At 44.2% G+C, this 22997-nt stretch overlaps 1 protein-coding gene across 4 annotated transcripts in view; it reads left to right on the forward strand.

The window, feature by feature from the left end:
• Positions 1-19835, forward strand: part of LOC126987359 (zinc finger MYM-type protein 1-like) — a 66676-nt gene extending 46841 nt beyond the window's left edge. Inside the window, exons 2-3 of one of the 4 annotated variants that reach the window (XR_007740813.1) lie at positions 11689-11854; positions 19020-19557. The gene's annotated coding sequence lies outside the window, so the exon portion shown is untranslated. The other 3 variants (XR_007740812.1, XR_007740810.1, XR_007740809.1) reach the window with 3 other exon arrangements.
• Positions 19836-22997: the final 3162 nt, after the last annotated feature.

The following is a 22997-nucleotide window of genomic DNA, read 5'->3' on the forward strand; positions in this document are numbered from 1 at the left end:
TCTCACTCCCAGGCAGCCGTACTCTAGCGAGCTGTGAGCTTACCTCCGCCGTGCGGGAAGATTAAGTCTAGAATGAATCACTAATGAACGTCGGCTAGGGCTATCTCTCACTCCCAGGCAGCCGTACTCTAGCGAGCTGTGAGCTTACCTCCGCCGTGCGGGAAGGTTAAGTCTAGAATGAATCATGCCAGCCGGAGCGGTTGCCTCGCTACCTTTCCCTCTGACGTGGCCTTCCCCAGGTTCTAACACTTTTCCTTCTCGCCTTTCAGCTTGGTACATTAATCTATCCTTCCTCTGCCTTTCTGAGGTTGTCTTTTTGTGTGTTGATTCTAAACTTAATTTTCCCTTATTTTCTAAGACGTAACGTATAAATATATAAAAATATATGGTTAGAGAGGATTTATATCAGGGGTGACAACTCAAGCTGTGGTTCGTATTTCTCGTTCTCTTCCCTTACCTACTTATAACATATTAACCGCTACGGGTATTGTTTTGGCTGAGGAGAAACTGGATCCGGTAAATAACCATGGCCAAGTACAAGGGGGTATTCCCAATTTTCCCAGCTGGCTTTTAACTGGCGTCCACGGTGTTGGTATGCTGGCGGGTATGTTACACTATTAATGTGTTAACAGGCCTTAAAACTATCAAGCTTGCAGCTTTGGTCGCTGGATATTGTCCATTTACGTGTAGTTCTGTCTTAGTATTGTTACGAATATCGCTTCAGATTTATTTAGGTTAGTTCAAAAGACATATTTATCAATGAATATATTATTGCATTAGTTTATTATCAGTACACGCACTATTTGCCTGACCCGGTGGCCTGTGGCTTGCCTTCGGTGCACCCACCACCGCCCTGATCCCTCCCACCAACTTCAGTTTCCTTACCAGTCTTTATTTATTTATTTATTTATTTATTTTTTTTTTCAGCACATGACTTTGTGTCCCAATGTCCACCACTGGTGTTAGTGTTGAAGTGAGGCATCGAGACAGTTGCTGTGGTCAGTACTTGTTCCGTCCCTGCTGCCGCTGACTTCAGGACTCCTTGGTGCATCCCTCGCCTTGCCTGCTCAATTGGTCACTGAGTGTGGCTTTGAAGCAACCTCGCCGCCTTCTCCAGCATCTCTGAGGTTCCTCAAGGCCAGCCAACTCCTCACATCCAGAGTAGTGTTGCAGTGGAGGCTGCAAGGCGGGACAGCAGCTGGAGTGGCTGGGATCAGCAGGAGCAGACTGCTACTGGTGTGAGGTTCAGGAGTGATAAAAAACACCACCAACACAACCACCAACAACAACAACAACTGCTGGCCTCTTCATCCACAAAGGGGGAAGTTTGAATTTCAGAAGTGTGAGAAGATCTGAGAATGAGAGCAAGTTTACTGACCAAAGCCAAGAGTGTGAGAAAAGACATGCAGGGAAGGATGACCTCAACAAATACACCCACACACTCTGGTGTAAGACCTCATGAAAGTCGGGAGTGTGGCAAAAGGTTTAGTAATAGGAGTAACCCCAAACATCACACCCTTACACACACTGGTGCAAGAAACCATGAGTGTGAAGTTTGTGGGAAATGTTTCAATCAGAAGGGTCACCTCAACACACACACCCTTACACACACTGGTGCAAGAAACCATGAGTGTGAAGTTTGTGGGAAATGTTTCAGTCTGAAGGGTAACCTCAAGAAACACACTCTTACACACACCAGTGCAAGAAATTATGAGTGTGAAGTTTGTGGGAAATGTTTCAATCAGAAGGGTCACCTCAACACACACACCCTTACACACACCAGTGCAAGAAATCATGAGTGTGAAGTTTGTGGGAAATGTTTCAGTCTGAAGGGTAACCTCAAGAAACACACCCTTACACACACTGGTGAAAGAAATCATGAGTGTGAAATTTGTGGGAAATGTTTCAGTCAGAAGGGTACCCTCAAATTACACACTCTTACACACACTGGTGAAAGAAATCATGAGTGTGAAGTTTGTGGGAAATGTTTCAGTCAGAAGGGTACCCTCAAATTACACACTCTTACACACACTGGTGAAAGAAATCATGAGTGTGAAATCTGTGGAAAATGTTTCACTGAGAAGGGTAACCTCAAATTACACACTCTTACACACACTGGTGAAAGAAATCATGAGTGTGAAGTTTGTGGGAAATGTTTCAGTCAGAAGGGTACCCTCAAATTACACCTTGTTACACACACTGATGCAAGAAGTCATGAGTGTGAAGTTTGTGGGAAAAGATTCAAACTGAAGAGTATATTGGACATGCACCTCTTCAGACACTCTGGTCATAAAGGGTTCAAGTGCGATGTTTGTGGGAAACGTTTCATGACTAAGTATGAGATTGTCAGGCACATGAAGGTCCACTTCTCCTGAGGTGCTGTGCTGATTCAGTTCTGCTGTGTGTGTGAGTGCAAGTGTTTGTTGTGGTGGTGTTACAGGGCTGTGTGTAGCACAGAGAACAGAAAATATTCATCTGTTGGAACAAATGGTGACTGTGACGGCATGATCTGTTATTCACTTTCCACCCCAGGCTTCATGTGGTTGGTGGGTCCTGTGAAAGGTCTGATCTTTTTGGTGACTGTGCTGGGCTGGCTGTTGTGGCCTGGGCTTATTGGTCAAGTGTGTGTGTGTTAATAGTAATAATATAGTGTATTTGGTCTTACCAGCCGCTAAGCTAAAAATGTACACATTATAAACACATTGTAAAGAACAGTAGGTAGGGGTTCAGGGATCTAACACATCAGTGGGAGGTTGGAATGATAGTGGTGGGAGGGTTGAGTGCAGTGTGGTGGTGCCGGGGAGGGGGGGGACATCCTCTTCCAGATGGTGGCAAGGTGTTAGTCCCAAGGTGTGACATTCATGTAGGTGTGAAAGAGGGTTGACGATATGATTGAGCACATGCTACTTGAGTGATGTATGTATATAAGAGAGAAAAGGGGATTATGGTAACAGTTGTGACTGAATGGAATAGGATGTTGGAGAGGGATGTAAAAAGGTTAAATGCATGCAATATTATTTCAGCTGAGGTCATTTTCAAAGCAGACAATTGTTGTCATTCAGTAGATCATGTCATTCTTAATCATCAGAAATCATTTTCAAGACTCAATTCTGACCTGTCACATTGCGTAGATCTTGTCATTCTTAGTCAGTTGAGGTCATCTTGAAGCCAACAATTCTTGTTTCATAGTTCAATTCTTGTCATTTTCCTCTTTTTGTTCCTCAGATATATTTTTCAAATTAATATCATATTTATTTCCATTTATTTCATTTTGGGAGCAGGCATAAAGGCCAGGTTATGTTAGGTTACCTTATATTTAGTTTAATTAGGTCAGATGAGGTTAGGCTACATTTAATTTGATTAGGGTAGTTAGTTTTAATTGTGTTCAATGAATGTGTAATATGCTTCAGTTATATAATGTGTACTCGCCATTGCCAATGGAGCTTGGGAATAATAACACATGACTTAGTCATTCACTTTTTTTTATTGGATTAACCTGCAGTTTGAGTATTACAGCTTGATGTAGCACGTAACAGCTGATACAGGACAACAAATAAGTAATTACTGAGAAATCATCTATACAGGAAGGTAGTTGGTGTGGAAGAGAAATGGCTACTAACTCTGCCCTGTGCACAGGGGGTGATAAGTGGTGCCACAAAGAGATGCTCAGGGCTGAGAAATGTAAATCAAGTAGTGGTGCATTACAGGTGCCCAGTTTGTGAAAGACGGGACAGGAAACGGAGGAAATAGGTAACTGGAACTGTGTGGCAAAGCAGAAGGGAGGAAAGGACCTGCAGAAGCCACTGCCCCAACAGACTATTGGAAATGGTTTGACTATAGTAAGTCTGCTGGTCAACAGAAAACTATTCTTAATGTCGTGCCTGGCATGGGCACTCCTTAATAATGTTGGTTAATTATACCTCAAAGTAGAATTAATTGTTGATCACTTAAACCAGAGAGTAAAATTAGTAGTTCATTTACCAAGTCTAATAAGGCACCGTTATCGCACACAGGATTATCATCTGCCAAATAATATGGGTAGCGTGACTTTAACACTATTACTTAAGGTAAATATATTTGTTTAGAGATTCTGATGATGAACTAAGGGTCAAGGGACAGGATTCAGCCATACAAGACTAAATTGTCGCTCATAACACTTAGAACTTAGTCTAATTATAAACTAACATGTAAACACAAGAAACAAGTAGCACCAACACACGAAGAAAACCTATTGTTATGCCGGACGTGTTACTTGGGTTCCGTGTCGCCGTCAGGAGACTCCGTGGGAGGGAGATATGGAAACACCTTGCACAGCTTCTGTAGTTTAATATTCTTCCTTAGTTGTACAATTCACTCTTGACTCTTCACTGACCACTAGCTTACTATGACTGGGACTAACTCCTCTCGCCCTCTTCTCCTATATATACCGAACAGTACAGTCTAGAACGTTACAGTATATATTAGATTATACAAGAACATGTAGCAAAAATATGCGCAAGTTGGCAACACTTCCCGCCTGGCGCCTGGCCGCGGGGCGCAGGCGGGGCCTTGCTCCCCGCCCCTCTACTCGCTCCTCCCGGAGCCTTCCGGAGTCCCATAGACCCCGGGGGAAGCTTCCAGCACAACACTATCAAGTGTTCCCACTAATATGTGGTAAAAAACCTGCTCACTCAGTCTAACATCACTCATCAACTTAATTAAGCCTTGACTACAACTACCGAGTGTTTGCGCTCCACCGTGGTTACCCCTGATAATGACACACACACCATTTGTCCTTTACCCTCTTTCCTCCTCCCGCACACAACCCCCAGGGCATGCTGGCTTGGGTCCCGACAGCAGTCAGCCAGCCTACCATCAGACAGACTTACTTCGACACCTCTGTCTGGGGCGATACCTCGTATAAGAGTCCTTAAATATAATATTATAGCCTTGGTATATTGAACACTTCTATGTATGTGAGGCCAGTTATGGTATTCGAAGCAACAAGTTGAAGAGGATGACATGGAGCCAAGAGTGCAGAATGCTGAGATACATGGGCCATGTGAGATGGACAAGTAGGGTATCAAACTAGGTGATAAGAATGTGTGGTGTGGAGGTGGTGCCCCTCTTGAAGATCTGTTAGGCAGCATGTTGGTAACCCTCCGCCACTTGTCAATGGTTGAAAACTCTCAACGTCTTGCAGTGGGAGTCGAGTCCTCTGGATCACCACGTTGTTTTGTTCTTATGCCTCCGACTGTGAGTTGTGCACATTTACATTTGAAAGTAATCTCTTACTAACTGCAAGGTCTACATATATGCCTACCTATACTCAGGAAAAGAAGTTTCTAATAATTTCCTGCCTGACAACTTGACCAGGAATCTGTCTGTTGTTTCTCACAGGCTGAACTGGTACTTCTTCTGCAGCGATCCACTCAGTAGTTGTACAGGAGCATACAAGAAGTCGCAATCTTCATAGTCTTCTTGGGGTCATACTGCAAACTTCCTCCTGACTTATGTAGGCACCTGCACCTTGACTTGAGGATCCCAAAGGTCCGTTCGACAACGCATCTTGTCCTGCGAGGACTTAATTGTTCTATCGTTCCTCCCCAGGTGTTGTCGGTCTTTTTTTTTTTTTTACAACAAAGGAGGCAGCTCAAGGGCACAAAAAAAAAAAAAAAAAAAAGCCCGCTACTCGCTGCTCCCAAAAAAGAATTAAAAGAGGTGTCCTGATACCCTCCTCTTGAAAGAGTTCAAGTCGTAGGCAGGAGGAAATACAGATGAAGGAAGGTTGTTCCAGAGTTTACCAGCGTGAGGGATGACAGAGTGAAGATGCTGGTTAACTCTTGCATAAGGGGTTTGGACAGTGTAGGGATGAGCATGAACAGAAAGTCGTGTGCAGCGTGGCCGCGGGAGGGAGGGAGGCATGCAGTTAGCAAGTTCAGAAGAGCAGTCAGCGTGGAAATATCAATAGAAGATAGAAAGAGAAGCAACATCGCGGCGGAATTTAAGAGGTAGAAGGCTATCAGTAGGAGGAGGAGAGCTGATGAGACGAAGAGCCTTAGGAACAGAGAGAGGGATAGAATCCGAAAGAGGGCAAAATGGGTACTTCCAAAACTTTATTTGACAACAAAAATAACGTTACTGGAAACGCTGTGCCGAATGGCACACGGGGCACTCATACCAGAGAAGTGAGAAGGAGCAGAGGACTGTGATACCCTCTCCTCAACAGGGCACCCGACGCACTAATACATGCCCGTGAATGAGTTGAAAAATTCGGCCAAGGTTAACCACAGTGAGCGCGAGTTTCAAAACACATTAATTTTTGTGCCAAACGGCAAACGGTTTCCATTCTAGGGTTAAGCAGTATAGGATATACGTTGTCAGGTCCGGGGCTTGTATTTGTTTTAAGGGACTGGAGAGCTTTAAGGACTTCATCGGTAGTTATTACAAAGTTAGGCAATGCCTGCTCAAGAGGAGGAAGAATCTTCCTCCAAGAGAGCGACCCGCTGAGGGCCACTCCATGTATTATTCCTCCAAGGATAAAACTAAGCGTAAGGAAAAGAAAATACAAGAAATAAAAGACCATAAATAAAATGCATAAAAAGACAACAACTTAGGGCATAAAAAGTCTCCAATTAGAAAGAAAAGAAGAAAAAATAGGGAAAATAGGCAAATCGGAAAATAGGAAAACCTGAATATAGTGTGAAGAAGAGAAAAAAGAAGCAGATCATCACAAAAGAAGAAGAAAATACGGAAATAAAAGAAAATGGGAAAAAATGTACTAAATCAGAAGAGGAAAACAGGAAAATCTGAATCTAGGTACACAGAAAAAATAAAGAATCAAGAAGGACCTAAGAAGATGTGCAAAGAGGAGATTTGATTGATTGATAGTTTATTGTTGCAGATAAACAAGAGGAGAAGGGAAAAGAAGAAAACAGGGAAATAAAATAAAGAAATGGGAAAATAGGTCAATCGGAAAGGATAAAATCGGAAAGTCTGAATATAGGGAGACAGAAAAGTGAAACAATCAAGAAGGAGCCAAGAAGCTATAAAGGAAGGAGAAGAAGAAGAGGAGGAGGAAGCAAACAAGTCCCCTGTGACATCAAGATCAGGGTCGAGGTCCACCGCGTGCCCTGAAGTGCCCTGGCAGTGTTTCTCGTGGAGGAGGAGGAGCCCCTAGGCGTGCAGGCCCCCAGGGTGAGTGTGCGGGTGGTGGAGGGCCAGGGTGTGGACGGGCTACACTTGGGACAGGAAGGAGCGGGGGGCCAGGGTGTGGATGGGCTACACTTGGGACAGGAAGGAGGGGAGGGCCAGGGTGTGGACGGGGTACACTTGGGACAGGAAGGAGGGAGGCCAGGGTGTGGACAGGCTACACTTGGGACAGGAAGGAGGGGAGGCCAGGGTGTGGACGGGCTGTACTTGGGACAGGAAGGAGGGAGGCCAGGTGTGGACAGGCTACACTTGGGACAGGAAGGAGGGGAGGGCCAGGGTGTGGACGGGCTACACTTGGGACAGGAAGGAGGAGGGGAGGGCCAGGGGTGTGGACAGGCTACACTTGGGACAGGAAGGAGCGGAGGGCCAGGGTGTGGACGGGCTACACTTGGGACAGGAAGGAGGGGAGGGCCAGGGTGTGGACGGGCTACACTTGGGACAGGAAGGAGTGGAGGGCCAGGGTGTGGACGGGCTCTACTTGGGACAGGAAGGAGGGGAGGGCCAGGGTGTGGACAGGCTACTTGGGACAGGAAGGAGGGAGGGCCAGGGTGTGGACAGGCTGTACTTGGGACAGGAAGGATGGGAGGGCCAGGGTGTGGACGGGCTACACTTGGGACAGGAAGGAGTGGAGGGCCAGGGTGTGGACAGGCTGTACTTGGGACAGGAAGGAGGGGAGGGCCAGGGTGTGGACGGGCTGTACTTGGGACAGGAAGGAGTGGAGGGCCAGGGTGTGGACGGGCTGTACTTGGGACAGGAAGGAGCGGAGGGCCAGGGTGTGGACAGGCTACACTTGGGACAGGAAGGAGAGGAGGGCCAGGGTGTGGACGGGCTGTACTTGGGACAGGAAGGAGGGAGGGCCAGGGTGTGGACGGGCTGTACTTGGGACAGGAAGGAGGGGAGGGCCAGGGTGTGGACGGGCTGTACTTGGGACAGGAAGGAGGGGAGGGCCAGGGTGTGGCCGGGCTACACTTGGGACAGGAAGGAGGGAGGGCCAGGGTGTGGACGGGCTGTACTTGGGACAGGAAGGAGGGAGGCCAGGGTGTGGACGGGGTGTACTTGGGACAGGAAGGAGCGGAGGGCCAGGGTGTGGACTGGCTACACTTGGGACAGGAAGGAGGGGAGGGCCAGGGTGTGGACGGGCTGTACTTGGGACAGGAAGGAGCGGAGGGCCAGGGTGTGGACGGGCTGTACTTGGGACAGGAAGGAGCGGAGGGCCAGGGTGTGGACTGGCTACACTTGGGACATGAAGGAGGGGAGGGCCAGGGTGTGGACTGGCTACACTTGGGACAGGAAGGAGGGGAGGGCCAGGGTGTGGACGGGCTACACTTGGGACAGGAAGGTTCAGGTAGATAGCGGAAGTCTTGCCTTTGGATCGGCACTTCCTGATGTGATCTTGATACTGTGGTCTTGTGGTCTGGGTCTGGGTCTTATTTCTGATTTGGCTTCACTATATTGATTTTATCTTTTTCTTTCGTATTTCCCAGAATTTAAAAATCGTTCTTTTACTTTGTTCAATCCCTTGTTCTTCAAAAAGGAGTCTCCCTATTATATTTTCCTCTTCTTCGTCATAGGGTCGTTGCAACATTAAATTTTTCCCCCTTTCTTCCCTATAAGCATCACACTGCAGCAAAAAGTGGTTCAAGTCTTCTTTATCAGCTCCACACATTACACAGGTTGTTGGCTCATTCTTGAATCTTTTTCTGTCACCAAGGTTCATATTATTTGTACGGCATTTAACCAGGCAAAACTTAAGAATAACCACTCCAAACCAATATTCGTAGTAATTTAGCACGTGAAAGAATTATTATTATAATGCATTTTTGTATACGTTTTACCTTGGGGAGGGGCCAGGGGGGCAAGCCTCTTTAATTATAGAGGTAGGTGGCTTGGATTTTCTAAGTCCATTGTTATTGTTTCACAACTGCCTCTATACACAGACTGAGCCTCATACCTGCCTTGCAGTGCACCCTACAAACTAGTACCTAAGTCAGTAATATCCAAAATGCGCATGGATTATAACGATTTCGGACAAAAAAAAACGGTCTTTTAAGAGTTTTACATTATTTTTTTCTCTATATTAAAGCAACTAATGCCGCAGCTATTTGTATTTTCTAATACATTCGTAAAATGTTACTACGCGAGGGTATCAGCGGCGGCACCTAACGGTGGGTTCCTGAAGTCAGTTGTTTTCAAGCCGCCATAATGGATGGAAGGCCCGACACTCACTCCCTCAAAATATCCGTCTACTTTACCTTTCGGTAAGTGTTAACTGAGTATTTAACCTCTTTATTGGCGTGCATGTAGGTTGACAAAAGGACCGATTACTATCCCAGTACCGGGTCCAACAAAGACACGGGCGTGTCAAGTGTAACATATGGTGTGACAAGCACGTGTCAGAAAACAAACGGATATTGTTCAGTGCGCGATACTTATAGTGGAATTTGAGTAAAATGGAGGCCAGGGTCATACGTAGCAGTCGGTAGGTCACTCCCGCGTCAGTTAACAGCAGGAGCGTCAGTTCGATCTGGATGACAGCTGTCACAAATCTGTTTTATTTTGTACCTTAAACTACTCGGTAAAAATTATCTAGCATCAGCTTACAAGAAGTGGACGGGTTAACCGTCAGTATTGTACCATATGTAATTATGAAACATGACATTTCCCAAGAGTTGCTCGACTACGATTTGGGTGGTGGGGTGGGGGTTCAACTACGCTGACCATCCAATTACACTCCCTACACTCATCAACAGACCCGCTGCAGCGGCTACTACGTTATATAGGAATAGATTACAAGAGTATACGTTAGGGAATTTCCTTTCTTTAGAGACTAGGGATTTTTCCCGATTTTGGGGATTTTTGTAGGGACATTTTGAAAGCCCATTTTTCAGTGATTTGGCCGTCCACCACCAAAACCACTGTTCCCTACAGGGATTAATCGAGCTAACGACCACCAAAACCACTCTTCCCTACAGGGATTAATTGAGCTAACGACCACCAAAACCACAGCTCCCTAAAGGGATTAATCGAGCTAACGCCGCCGCCGCAAAATAGCTTGCATTCATTACCTACCGTATGAAGCATCACTAGGTCTTCATATATTTTTTTCTACAAACGTTTGGTTAGCGACGGTACGCTTGGTTGGCAACGGTACGCTTGGTTAATGATGGTACGCTTGGTTAGCGATGGTACGCTTGGTTAGCGATGGTATGCTTGGTTAGCGATGGTACGCTTGGTTAGCGATGGTATGCTTGGTTAGCGATGGTACGCTTGGTTAATGATGGTACGCTTGGTCAGCGATGGTACGCTTGGTTAGCGATGGTACGCTTGGTTAGTGATGGTATGCTTGGTTAGCGATGGTACGCTTGGTTAATGATGGTACGCTTGGTTAGCGATGGTACGCTTGGTTAGCGATGGTACGCTTGGTTAGTGATGGTATGCTTGGTTAATGATGGTACGCTTGGTTAGCGATGGTATGCTTGGTTAGCGACTAGCCCACGCATGTGAGACCAGGTCCATCACGCGTGGTTATTTATTTTTTTAGAACACGTAGCCCAACGGCTGCCGTGCTGAGGGCCGGGTATAGCCCGGGCCTGTTCAGCCCGAGTCCCGGATGACCTTGAGTCATGGTTCAGGGCTGTTTTGGGGTGGTTAGCGATGGTATGCTTGGTTAGCGATTAGCCCACGCATGTGAGTATACGGTAGAGATTTTCCCTACTTTCGAGACTAGGGAATTTTTCCTGATTTAGGGATTTTTCTAGGGGAATTTTGGAAGGGCATTTTTCAGTGATATGGGCTCCCCCCCCCAATACCCCGGTTCCCCACAGTTCCCCAGGCTTGTCTTGGGGGATTGGGGGGGCTGGGGTGGTGGAGGGGGTGGAGTGGTGATTCTTAGGATTTACCCCAAATTTAGCATTACTTACTGCCATTCCCTGATCCCGCTAATTTTCTGTCCTCCAACAAACCCTTTATCCATTTATTCTTCCTCTTCAATCTCATTTCCTCAAGCACCCTCTCTAGGAGGTTGTTACTTTCCTCTCAATATGTGCTGCAAGTATTTCAGCTGCCCCTCCATTATCCTTCCCTTCATGCTGGAGATTCCTATTTCTCCCCTTAACGCCGCTTCTTGTGTGTAGCTAGGTGCTCCCATTATTTTCCTTCCCACACTGTTTTCTATTCTTTGCAGTTTTTGTATTTCTTCTTTGCTAAAATCAATCACATTTGCACCATATAAGATTCCTGGTAGGGCTATACTTTTCCAATACACCTTTCCTATTGTTAATCTTGCACAACTTCTAGCAATTACAGAGTACGTTAGGTTGGCCATTTTTACTGCTTTTTCCTGCATTATTTGTTTTTGCTCTTTGAATAAGTTTCTGCTGTCATTAACAGTTATTCCTAGATATTTCAATTTGTTGCTAACCTTTATACCTTCTATTTCATTGGGTTTTTCTTTCATATTAAATATAATAATATTGCTTTTTCTTTATTAATTTCTAGGCCACATTCCCTCCCTGATGCCAATACTTGTTCTATCACCTCTTCTGCATCTACTACACTACTTGCAAGTAACATTCCATCGTCCGCAAAGAAGAGTGATGTTATGCTAAAGTTCTCGTCTCTGTACCCTTTGTTCAGCTTCTCCAACTGATGCATAATTTTATATGTAAGTAATTTGAATAATGTTGTCGAGCCCGTGCATCCTTGTCTTATTCCGCTGCTGACTTCTATCGTTAGCTTTTCTTTTTCATCCAGCCTGACCTTAGTTAGGTCCCCATCATACAGTTTTGTGATTATGTCAATAGCTTTCTTATTTATGTTATATTCCATTAGCATTTTAACCATTGAGTCCCTTTTTACACTATCAAATGCTTTTGCAAAGTCAATTGATATTACTATTAGTGGCTTTTTATTTATAAATGACTTTTCTACACAATGTCTCAGAATAAGAATATTGTTCTCCATTCTCGCACCAGCCGTAAATCCTGCCTGATTTTCTTTTTCCCAGTGATTTTTATTAAGTTGTTCTTCAATACCCATCCTTATTACAGCCATTAGTAGCTTGTATCCTATGTTTGTCAGAGCTATTGGTCGATATTCATTTACTTTTGGTTTTCTTACCTTGGGGATCATGACTGTTTCACTCTCCTTCCACTCCTCTGGTATTTCCCGTCTGTAGTGCGTGTTTGAATGTTTCTATTAGCATTTCCAACAATGTCCTGTCTTCTAGGAATACTTTATAAAACTCCGGTTTTATTCCATCAGGGCCTGCAGCTTTTTTATTCCTTAGATTAATTAAGCACCTTTTAACTCTTTCTTCAGTTATAATTTCATCTTCTAGGTATGTCACTCCCTCCCCTATTTCTAGAGCCATATCAATATGTTCTCTTATTTCAGTAGCACAGGCTTCTATATGGATAGGCATGTTCACTAGATCTCTCCCTTCTTCCTCTCCACTTTTGACCTGAAATTGTCTCCCCCTCACCATCTCAAGTTTAGTATTCTCCTCTTTTACATACTCCTCCTTAGTCCTGTCATTCCACTCCTTGTTGATGTTGTTTTGGTGCTTCCCGTATATGTCTCTCCCGTCTTTCTCAACCTGTAAGCTTACTGCGTCTCTTTCCAGTTTTCTGTTGTCCCTGCTATACACATTATCTATCAACTTTTCTGTCTCCTTTTCTTTGTCTCCCCGTAACATCCTTATATACTTCCAAGTGTTCTTGCCATTACTTTTGTCCTCTTTTATTTCTCTTGCTTTCTTTTCATCACTTATTCTCATCTCCCTTTTAAGTAATAATTGTAGTTTTTCTTTTTGATCCATATACTTTTGTTTCCACTTGTCTGCTTCCTCTTCTTCCTTTGCATTCCTCCTCCTCCTATGGTACGTTCTCCTCACCTTTGTCTCCTCCCGGATCTCTCTGGTAAACCATGCCGGTCCTTCCCTGACTTCTTCAACCCCTATGTTCTTCCGCCTGTAATGGCCCTTGAGATAACCATTGGCTGTCTTGATTATCCTCTGTTCTAGGTCCCTCATGTTCTTAACTCTGTCATCTAACACACTGGCTGTAAGTTTTTCTCCATATATCTTTAGTGAAGCTTTGTCTGTTTTATAATACTCTCTTGTTATCCATGATTTCCTGTTATACCTTTTCCTCTCCCGCCCCACACTTAGGTGAATTTCCATTAGATTATGGTCGGTCAGATCAAACTCTTCCTGTTCCTCATCAATTCTCATTTTGCTATATTTTTTGTAGAATTCATCTGTCACTAGGGCGTAGTCTATGACACTTTTCTGTTTATCTCGTGACCATGTATATAGCCCCTCACACTTAACGTCATTGAGCATTGTGAGCTTATACTTTTCTAGCCAGTCTAAAATCATTTTCCCATTAGCATCTAGGCTTTGATCACCTTTGTATCCTACATGGCCATTAAAATCTCCAATGATCAATACTGGTTCATCTGTACTACTCTCCACAAACTTTTCTGTTTCTGCTCTTATGAGTTTGTTTTTCTCTCCATCCGTAACACTAAAATAAACTACTATAATTAGAACTTCCCATCCCCTTATGTTCCCTTTAACTACTAATATATCTTTACATTTGGTTGTTATTTTATCAAAGTGTATATCCTTATTGTATTTATGCAGAATCATCAACCCTCCACCTTTTTTGTCTTTCAACTCTTTCATCTGTTCTGTTATAATGACCCTACTACTGAAGCTTACATCTCTTATTTTCTTCTGAGTTTCACTTAAGCAGATAATGCTATTCTCATCAATAAGGTCTTCAATTTCCTTCACTTTAACCTTTGTCAGGCCTTGAATGTTAATAGCCTTAATGATGAAGTTGTCTTCTCTTCTATTACCATGTTTAACATTCACAATGTGATCAAATCCATTATTATACTTATATACCTTATTCTTAGTACTACTTACGTCATTATGCTTCCCTTCCCGTCACTCCCTCCTCTGAACTCTTACCACCTTGCCCTTCCTGATGATCCACTGCCCACTTTCCTCTCTTCTTCTCCTGAGCTCTTCCCGCAGCTGGTTATTCTCCTCCCTCTCTTTCTCGGTAAGGACTGGGACAATGAATATCTCCTTCATAGTGTCCTCGGAAGGAGGGGAGGGCCAGGGCGTGGACGGGCTACACTTGGGACAGGAAGGAGGGGAGGGCCAGAGTGTGGACGGGCTACACTTGGGACAGGAAGGACGGGAGGTCCTGGGTGTGGATGGGCTACACTTGGGACAGGAAGGACGGGAGGGCCAGGGTGTGGACGGGCTACACTTGGGACAGGAAGGAGGGGAGGGCCAGGGTGTGGACGGGCTACACTTGGGACAGGAAGGACGGGAGGGCCAGGGTGTGGACGGACTACACTTGGGACAGGAAGGAGGGTAGGGCCAGGGTGTGGACGGGCTACACTTGGGACAGGAAGGAGGGTAGGGCCAGGGTGTGGACGGGCTACACTTGAGACAGGAAGGAGGGGAGGGCCAGGGTGTGGAAGGGCTACACTTGGGACAAGAAGGAGGGGAGGGCCAGGGTGTGGATGGGCTACACTTGGGAAAGGAAGGAGCGGAGGGCCAGGGTGTGGACGGGCTGTACTTGGGACAGGAAGGAGGGGAGGGCCAGGGTGTGGACGGGCTACATCTGGGAAAGGAAGGAGCGGAGGGCCAGGGTGTGGACGGGCTGTACTTGGGACAGGAGGGAGGGGAGGGCCAGGGTGTGGACGGGTACACTTGGGACAGGAAGGAGCAGAGGGCCAGGGTGTGGACGGGCCACGCGTGTGTAGGGTTGCCACCCTGACCTCAGGAAAATACCAACATCTTACTCTCCAATACGGAACTAACTGTATTTTAAGTTATGGGTCTTGTCTTGTTGCAGTGTAGGTGATGTTCACTTTGGGCGACTTGGGAGTCCACCGCCCCAACACTGTGCCCTACTCCTAGGGCCGCTTTCACTTTATTTATTTTGATCGTTACCAATGGCGGTGATCAACGCATAGTTTTCCACGTGAAACTGGCCTATGGGGTAGTGGTAGAGGAGGTGAGAGGTGTTGAGAGTGTGTGGTAAGGTGCGGGGCTGGGCTCACCCCACAGCCGCCACTACCCCATAGGCCAGTTTTACGTGGAAATACTATAGCGGCAATCACCGCTATTTGTAACGATAAAAACAAACAAAAAATGACTGTGAAAGCGGCCCCTAATGTGCCTCAGCTGGTCAGGGAGGGAGCTACTCTCTGCCCCCCTTGGAGTAGTCGCGTGTAGGACAGGGGGCTCATCAGGGATCCCCTGCAGAAACAGGTCAAATTTTCTCCTGAAGGTCTCCATGCTGCAGTTTGAGGTGTCCCTGATGTCCCTGGGCAGGCAGTTGAATAGTCTTGGTCCCTCGTTGGTAAAGCTGGCAGCATGTATGGACCTAAGACATTGACTGACTGTTTCAATGGATGTCCTGGGGCAGGTGCGGCCAAATTGGGGGTGTGTCTGGCGTGTTATCCCTCCTTCAGTTTGTGGTGATGGGTTAGGCACTTGCTTCTTCAGTGTTAATTATGTAGTACTATCTCTTCGTCTTTGGAGGGAGTAGAGTTGCAGAGTCTTGAGCCTGTCCCAGTAACTCAGATTTTTCATTGAGTTCAGCTTCCTTGTGAAGACCCTTTGTGTCTGTTCCAGTCGCTTGATATTGTACATTTTGTGTGGGGACCACAGATGGCACAGGTATTCCATTTTCGACAACACCAGGGACTTACAGAGCGGGAGGAGGTGTTCGGGTTCCCTCGTCTTGAAGGTGCAGAGTATCCATCCTGTCATCCTGCTGGCCGTTCTTGTGATGTCAATGTGCTCAGTGGGTGAAAAGTCATTACTAACTAGTACCCCCAGGTCATGTACGGAGCTGTTCTCTGCAATTTCTTGACCTTTCACCTGGTACTGTGAAAAAAGAAAGGAAACAGAAAGAGAGAACGGGTCATTTTAAAGCCACAGATGAAGCCTTACGATTGGCTGAGCTCTGAAAACACGCTTGTGATTCGCTGGGAGTCCAATGAAGTCATCGCCGGCGCTCACCCAATCAGCGGCCTCACTGCCTTATTAACCCGTAGGCCGTAGACCATAGGGTTGCGCTATGCCACCACCGCCTACAATTAGCTCGAATTAGGCGTTTTATGGCGAGCACTTTTTAGGGTCCACCGTACTACAGCCACGACTCTTGAAAGCCTAAAAAAGGGTCTGCCCACGTTCTCGGGTTAAGGAGGGCGCCTGGGGGGGTCCCTCCTGGGCACACAGTATGTCCTATGGCTTTGAAATTTTAGTATGTTGTTTGTTGGTGTAAGTGTATGACATTCTGTGAATTTTGTGAAATTTGGGTGAATGTGTAGAGGAGACTCAAACAAAGCATAAAATCTTATTTTTGTTTCACAGACTTTAGTTGAAAAAAATATACCATAGAAACTTTGTGTATAGATCTACATTTATCATTTTGTAATTTTTTTCATTTTTTGTTCTGGCTTAAAAAAATTGAAATTCATTTTCACTAATAATTTTCTCCACTTTTTCTCCCGTTTTCTTTTTACATTTAAAAAAAATCTACAAGAAGAGAAAAATTGCCGTTTAGTTGTAGATTATATTGATACCTTACAAAAGACTGTCAGACGTTTTGTCGATTTTGTGAAATTTTTTGAAGTGTAAAAAACAAATTTTCAAGATTTTGGCTCCTTAAGATTTTTTTTTCCATTTCATGTGTCTTGCCATTTGTATTCATTTGATTGTCATGAAATGTTCACATATGATTGTTTATACCTTGTTCACTTACTGGGCCGCCAGTGTGCTGAGCAGATGTTTCACTTGTTGCATATTGGTACATCTGTGGCCCGAATAGCCCTTTCTATAAACTTTTACAAACATGAGTATATAAACAATTTGTGGGTAAATTTGTATTTATTATGACTGCAGATGTGTTGCAATGGTACCAGGTAATAAGTTGAAAATGATAAGGTAATAAATATATAGCTATGTAAAGGCATCCAAAATACATTTAAAGTTTGGTGACATTTTGCTTCCAAATATAAGCATTTCATTATGTAACAGTAATCAACTGTAGAGGCAAATGCCCCTCATATCAAACAACGTAAAAAAAAAAAAAAAAAAAAAATCCTAATAAATGAAAATTTTGCTTTCATAACAGAAAAATAATTCTCCAGATCACTACTTACTAGTACTTGGAATATTAGATTATCCCAATGGTTGATTTATTATAGTGTATTTTACTGAACTGTAGAGGGAAATACCACTCCGCAAATAACGTAAAAAAAAATTCCTGATAAATTTAAATTTTGCTCATAACAGAGAAGAAAATAATGTTCCCCATCCTGCTCTTCATCTGTTTCTAACTCGTCACTTTCCTCGGAGAGCTCATCATCTGGGTCATCTGAACTGACAAAAAACCTGAATCATCTGAATCACCAGATGAGGTATCCGATCGCCCTCCTTAAAAGACGGTCGGGTTCATTTCTGTTGAAAAGGAGGGAAAAAAACATTATTAATAGTTTTTTTATGTACAGCTCATCAGAATGTAAGATATTGTATTGACACAAACTCGTATAATAATCATAAAAACTACACCAAATAGCAGAACAAGACTATATCGTCAGTGCGTCGCGAACTGGTACATATATGCGCCAACCCATACCTGGTACATTGGTGCACCAATACGCGGCAGAGGGAAAAAATATTAGTGGTCCGCGATTTGGTATATATTTGTACCGTGGATTTTTACACTATACTACAGGCTATCCTCTCATAATGGTACATAACTCCTCTCTCTGCAAAAGTCCAACGGACACTGGCGTGGTGGGCGCCGTGAAAGTTCCGCGGAGCAGGCAAGAGCGCTGAGTTGCCAAACGCGATTAATGTGTTAACAGGCCTTAAAACTATCAAGCTTGCAGCTTTGGTCGCTGGATATTGTCCATTGACGTGTAGTTCTGTCTTAGTATTGTTACGAATATCGCTTCAGATTTATTTAGGTTAGTTCAAAAGACATATTTATCAATGAATATATTATTGCATTAGCTTATTATCAGTACACGCACTATTTGCCTGACCCGGTGGCCTGTGGCTTGCTTTCGGTGAACCCACCACCGCCCTGATCCCTCCCACCAACTTCAGTTTCCCCGTCCTAAGGCTCAATGCATTCAGGCTAAAAATCGGGCAAACAGAGTACTAGGTTTCATCTCAATGAGCGTGAGCAATAGGAGCGCTGAAGTCATCCTCAAACTTTACTTAGCACTAGTTAGACCTCATCTTGATTATGCAGTTCAGTTCTGGTCCCCCTATTATAGAATGGATATCAAGATGTTAGAATCTGTACAGAGGAGGATGACAAAGATGATTCAGGGGGTGAGAAACTTGCCTTATGAAGACAGGCTGAAGCAGTTAAATCTACACTCTCTAGAAAGCCGAGGGTTGCGAGGAGACTTGATCGAAGTTTATAAATGGATGAAGGGATTTAATAAAGGGGATGTCAATAAAATTTTGAGAGTGAAAGAGCCAGGTAGGACGCGTAGCAATGGTTTTAATTTAGACAAATTCAGATTCAACAAAGACATGGGCAAGAATTGGTTCACCAATAGAGTGGTGGACGAATGGAAAAGGCTTGGGGGCCATGTTGTGGTGCCAATACCATAGATACATTCAAGAAGAGGTTAGATAAAGCCATGGATGGTGAGGTAAGGTGGGGTTGAGTGTACAGGAGCTGCGTTGTATAGGCCAACCGGCCTCTTGCAGACTCCTTACGTTCTTATGTTCTTATATTCTTTTTTTTTTTTCCTTTTTTTTTTTTCAGCACATGACTTTGTGTCCCAATGTCCACCACTGGTGTTAGTGTTGAAGTGAGGCATCGAGACAGTTGCTGTGGTCAGTACTTGTTCCGTCCCTGCTGCCGCTGACTTCAGGACTCCTTGGTGCATCCCTCGCCTTGCCTGCTCAATTGGTCACTGAGTGTGGCTTTGAAGCAACCTCGCCGCCTTCTCCAGCATCTCTGAGGTTCCTCAAGGCCAGCCAACTCCTCACATCCAGAGTAGTGTTGCAGTGGAGGCTGCAAGGCGGGACAGCAGCTGGAGTGGCTGGGATCAGCAGGAGCAGACTGCTACTGGTGTGAGGTTCAGGAGTGATAAAAAACACCACCAACACAACCACCACTAACAACAACAACTGCTGGCCTCTTCATCCACAAAGGGGGAAGTTTGAATTTCAGAAGTGTGAGAAGATCTGAGAATGAGAGCAAGTTTACTGACCAAAGCCAAGAGTGTGAGAAAAGACATGCAGGGAAGGATGACCTCAACAAATACACCCACACACTCTGGTGTAAGACCTCATGAAAGTCAGAGTGTGGCAAAGGTTTAGTAATAGGAGTAACCCCAAACATCACACCCTTACACACACTGGTGCAAGAAACCATGAGTGTGAAGTTTGTGGGAAATGTTTCAGTCAGAAGGGTCACCTCAACACACACACCCTTACACACACCAGTGCAAGAAATCATGAGTGTGAAGCTTGTGGGAAATGTTTCAGTCAGAAGGGTCACCTCAACACACACACCCTTACACACACTGGTGAAAGAAATCATGAGTGTGAAGTTTGTGGGAAATGTTTCAGTCAGAAGGGTACCCTCAAATTGCACACTCTTACTCACACTGGTGAAAGAAAACATGAGTGTGAAGTTTGTGGGAAATGTTTCAATCAGAAGGGTCACCTCAAATTACACACTCTTACACACACTGGTGAAAGAAATCATGAGTGTGAAGTTTGTGGAAAATGTTTCAGTCAGAAGGGTCACCTCAAATTACACCTTGTTACACACACTGGTGAAAGAAATCATGAGTGTGAACTTTGTGGGAAATGTTTCAGTCTGAAGGGTACCCTCAAGAAACACACCCTTACACACACTGGTGAAAGAAATAATGAGTGTGAAGTTTGTGGGAAATGTTTCAGTCAGAAGGGTACCCTCAAATTACACACTCTTACACACACTGGTGAAAGAAATCATGAGTGTGAAATCTGTGGAAAATGTTTCAGTCAGAAGAGTAACCTCAAATTACACACTCTTACACACACTGGTGAAAGAAATCATGAGTGTGAAATCTGTGGAAAACGTTTCACTGAGAAGGGTACCCTCAAGAAACACACCCTTACACACACTGGTGAAAAAAATTATAAGTGTGAAGTTTGTGGAAAATGTTTCAGTCAGAAGGGTAACCTCAAATTACACATTCTTATACACACTGGTGAAAGAACTCATGAGTGTGAAGTTTGTGGAAAATGTTTCAGTCAGAAGGGTACCCTAAAATTACACACTCTTACACACACTGGCGAAAGAAATCATGAGTGTGAAGTTTGTGGGAAATGTTTCAGTCACAAGGGTACCCTCAAATTACACACTCTTACACACACAGGTGAAAGAAAGCATGAGTGTGAAGTTTGTGGGAAATGTTTCAGTCGGAAGAGTGACCTCAAATTACACACTGGTGAAAGAAATCATGAGTGTGAAGTTTGTGGGAAATGTTTCAGTCACAAGGGTAACCTCAAATTACACACTCTTACACACACTGGTGAAAGAAAGCATGAGTGTGAAGTTTGTGGGAAATGTTTCAGTCACAAGGGTAACCTCAAATTACACACTCTTACACACACTGGTGAAAGAAAGCATGAGTGTGAAGTTTGTGGGAAATGTTTCATTCAGAAGGGTAACCTCAAATTACACCTTGTTACACACAGTGCTGCAAGAAGTCATGAGTGTGAAGTTTGTGGGAAAAGATTCAAACTGAAGAGCATATTGGACATGCACCTCTTCAGACACTCTGGTCATAAAGGGTTCAAGTGCGATGTTTGTGGGAAACGTTTCATGACTAAGTGTGAGATTGTCAGCCACATGAAGGTCCACTTCTCCTGAGGTGCTGTGCTGATTCAGTTCTGCTGTGTGTGTGAGTGCAAGTGTTTGTTGTGGTGGTGCTACAGGGCTGTGTGTAGCACAGAGAACAGAAAATATTCATCTGTTGGAACAAATGGTGACTGTGACGGCATGATCTGTTTTTCACTTTCCACCCCAGGCTTCATGTGGTTGGTGGGTCCTGTGAAAGGTCTGATCTTTTTGGTGACTGTGCTGGGCTGGCTGTTGTGGCCTGGGCTTATTGGTCAAGTGTGTGTGTGTTAATAGTAATAATATAGTGCATTTGGTCTTACCAGCCGCTAAGCTAAAAATGTACACATTATAAACACATTTTAAAGAACAGTAGGTAGGGGTTCAGGGATCTAACACATCAGTGGGAGGTTGGAATGATAGTGGTGGGAGGGTTGAGTGCAGTGTGGTGGTGCCGGGGAGGGGGAGGACATCCTCTTCCAGATGGTGGCAAGGTGTTAGTCCCAAGGTGTGACATTCATGTAGGTGTGAAAGAGGGGTGACGATATGATTGAGCACATGCTACTTGAGTGATGTATGTATATAAGAGAGAAAAGGGGATTATGGTAACAGTTGTGACTGAATGGAATAGGATGTTGGAGAGGGATGTAAAAAGGTTAAATGCATGCAATATTATTTCAGCTGAGGTCATTTTCAAAGCAGACAATTGTTGTCATTCAGTAGATCATGTCATTCTTAATCATCAGAAATCATTTTCAAGACTCAATTCTGACCTGTCACATTGCGTAGATCTTGTCATTCTTAGTCAGTTGAGGTCATCTTGAAGCCAACAATTCTTGTTTCATAGTTCAATTCTTGTCATTTTCCCTCTTTGTGCTCCTCAGATATATTTTTCAAATTAATATCATATTTATTTCCTTTATTTCATTTTGGGAGCAGGCATAAAGGCCAGGTTATGTTAGGTTACCTTATATTTAGTTTAATTAGGTCAGATGAGGTTAGGTTACATTTAATTTGATTAGGGAAGTTAGTTTTAATTGTGTTCAATGAATGTGTAATATGCTTCAGTTATATAATGTGTACTCGCCATTGCCAATGGAGCTTGGGAATAATAACACATGACTTAGTCATTCACTTTTTTTTATTGGATTAACCTGCAGTTTGAGTATTACAGCTTGATGTAGCACGTAACAGCTGATACAGCACAACAAATAAGTAATTACTGAGAAATCATCTATACAGGAAGGTAGTTGGTGTGGAAGAGAAATGGCTACTAACTCTGCCCTGTGCACAGGGGGTGATAAGTGGTGCCACAAAGAGATGCTCAGGGCTGAGAAATGTAAATCAAGTAGTGGTGCATTACAGGTGCCCAGTTTGTGAAAGACTGGACAGGAAACGGAGGAAATAGGTAACTGGAACTGTGTGGCAAAGCAGAAGGAGGAAAGGACCTGCAGAAGCCACTGCCTCAACAGACTATTGGAAATGGTTTGACTATAGTAAGTCTGCTGGTCAACAGAAAATATTCTTAATGTCGTGCCTGGCATGGGCACTCCTTAATAATGTTGGTTAATTATACCTCAAAGTAGAATTAATTGTTGATCACTTAAAGCAGAGAGTAAAATTAGTAGTTCATTTACCAAGTCTAATAAGGCACCGTTATCGCACACAGGATTATCATCTGCCAAATAATATGGGTAGCGTGACTTTAACACTATTACTTAAGGTAAATATATTTGTTTAGAGATTCTGATGATGAACTAAGGGTCAAGGGACAGGATTCAGCCATACAAGACTAAATTGTCGCTCATAACACTTAGAACTTAGTCTAATTATAAACTAACATGTAAACACAAGAAACAAGTAGCACCAACACACGAAGAAAACCTATTGTTATGCCGGACGTGT

This window comes from Eriocheir sinensis, chromosome 64, assembly GCF_024679095.1.
Source record: "Eriocheir sinensis breed Jianghai 21 chromosome 64, ASM2467909v1, whole genome shotgun sequence".
NCBI classification, from domain to species: Eukaryota; Metazoa; Arthropoda; class Malacostraca; order Decapoda; family Varunidae; genus Eriocheir; species Eriocheir sinensis.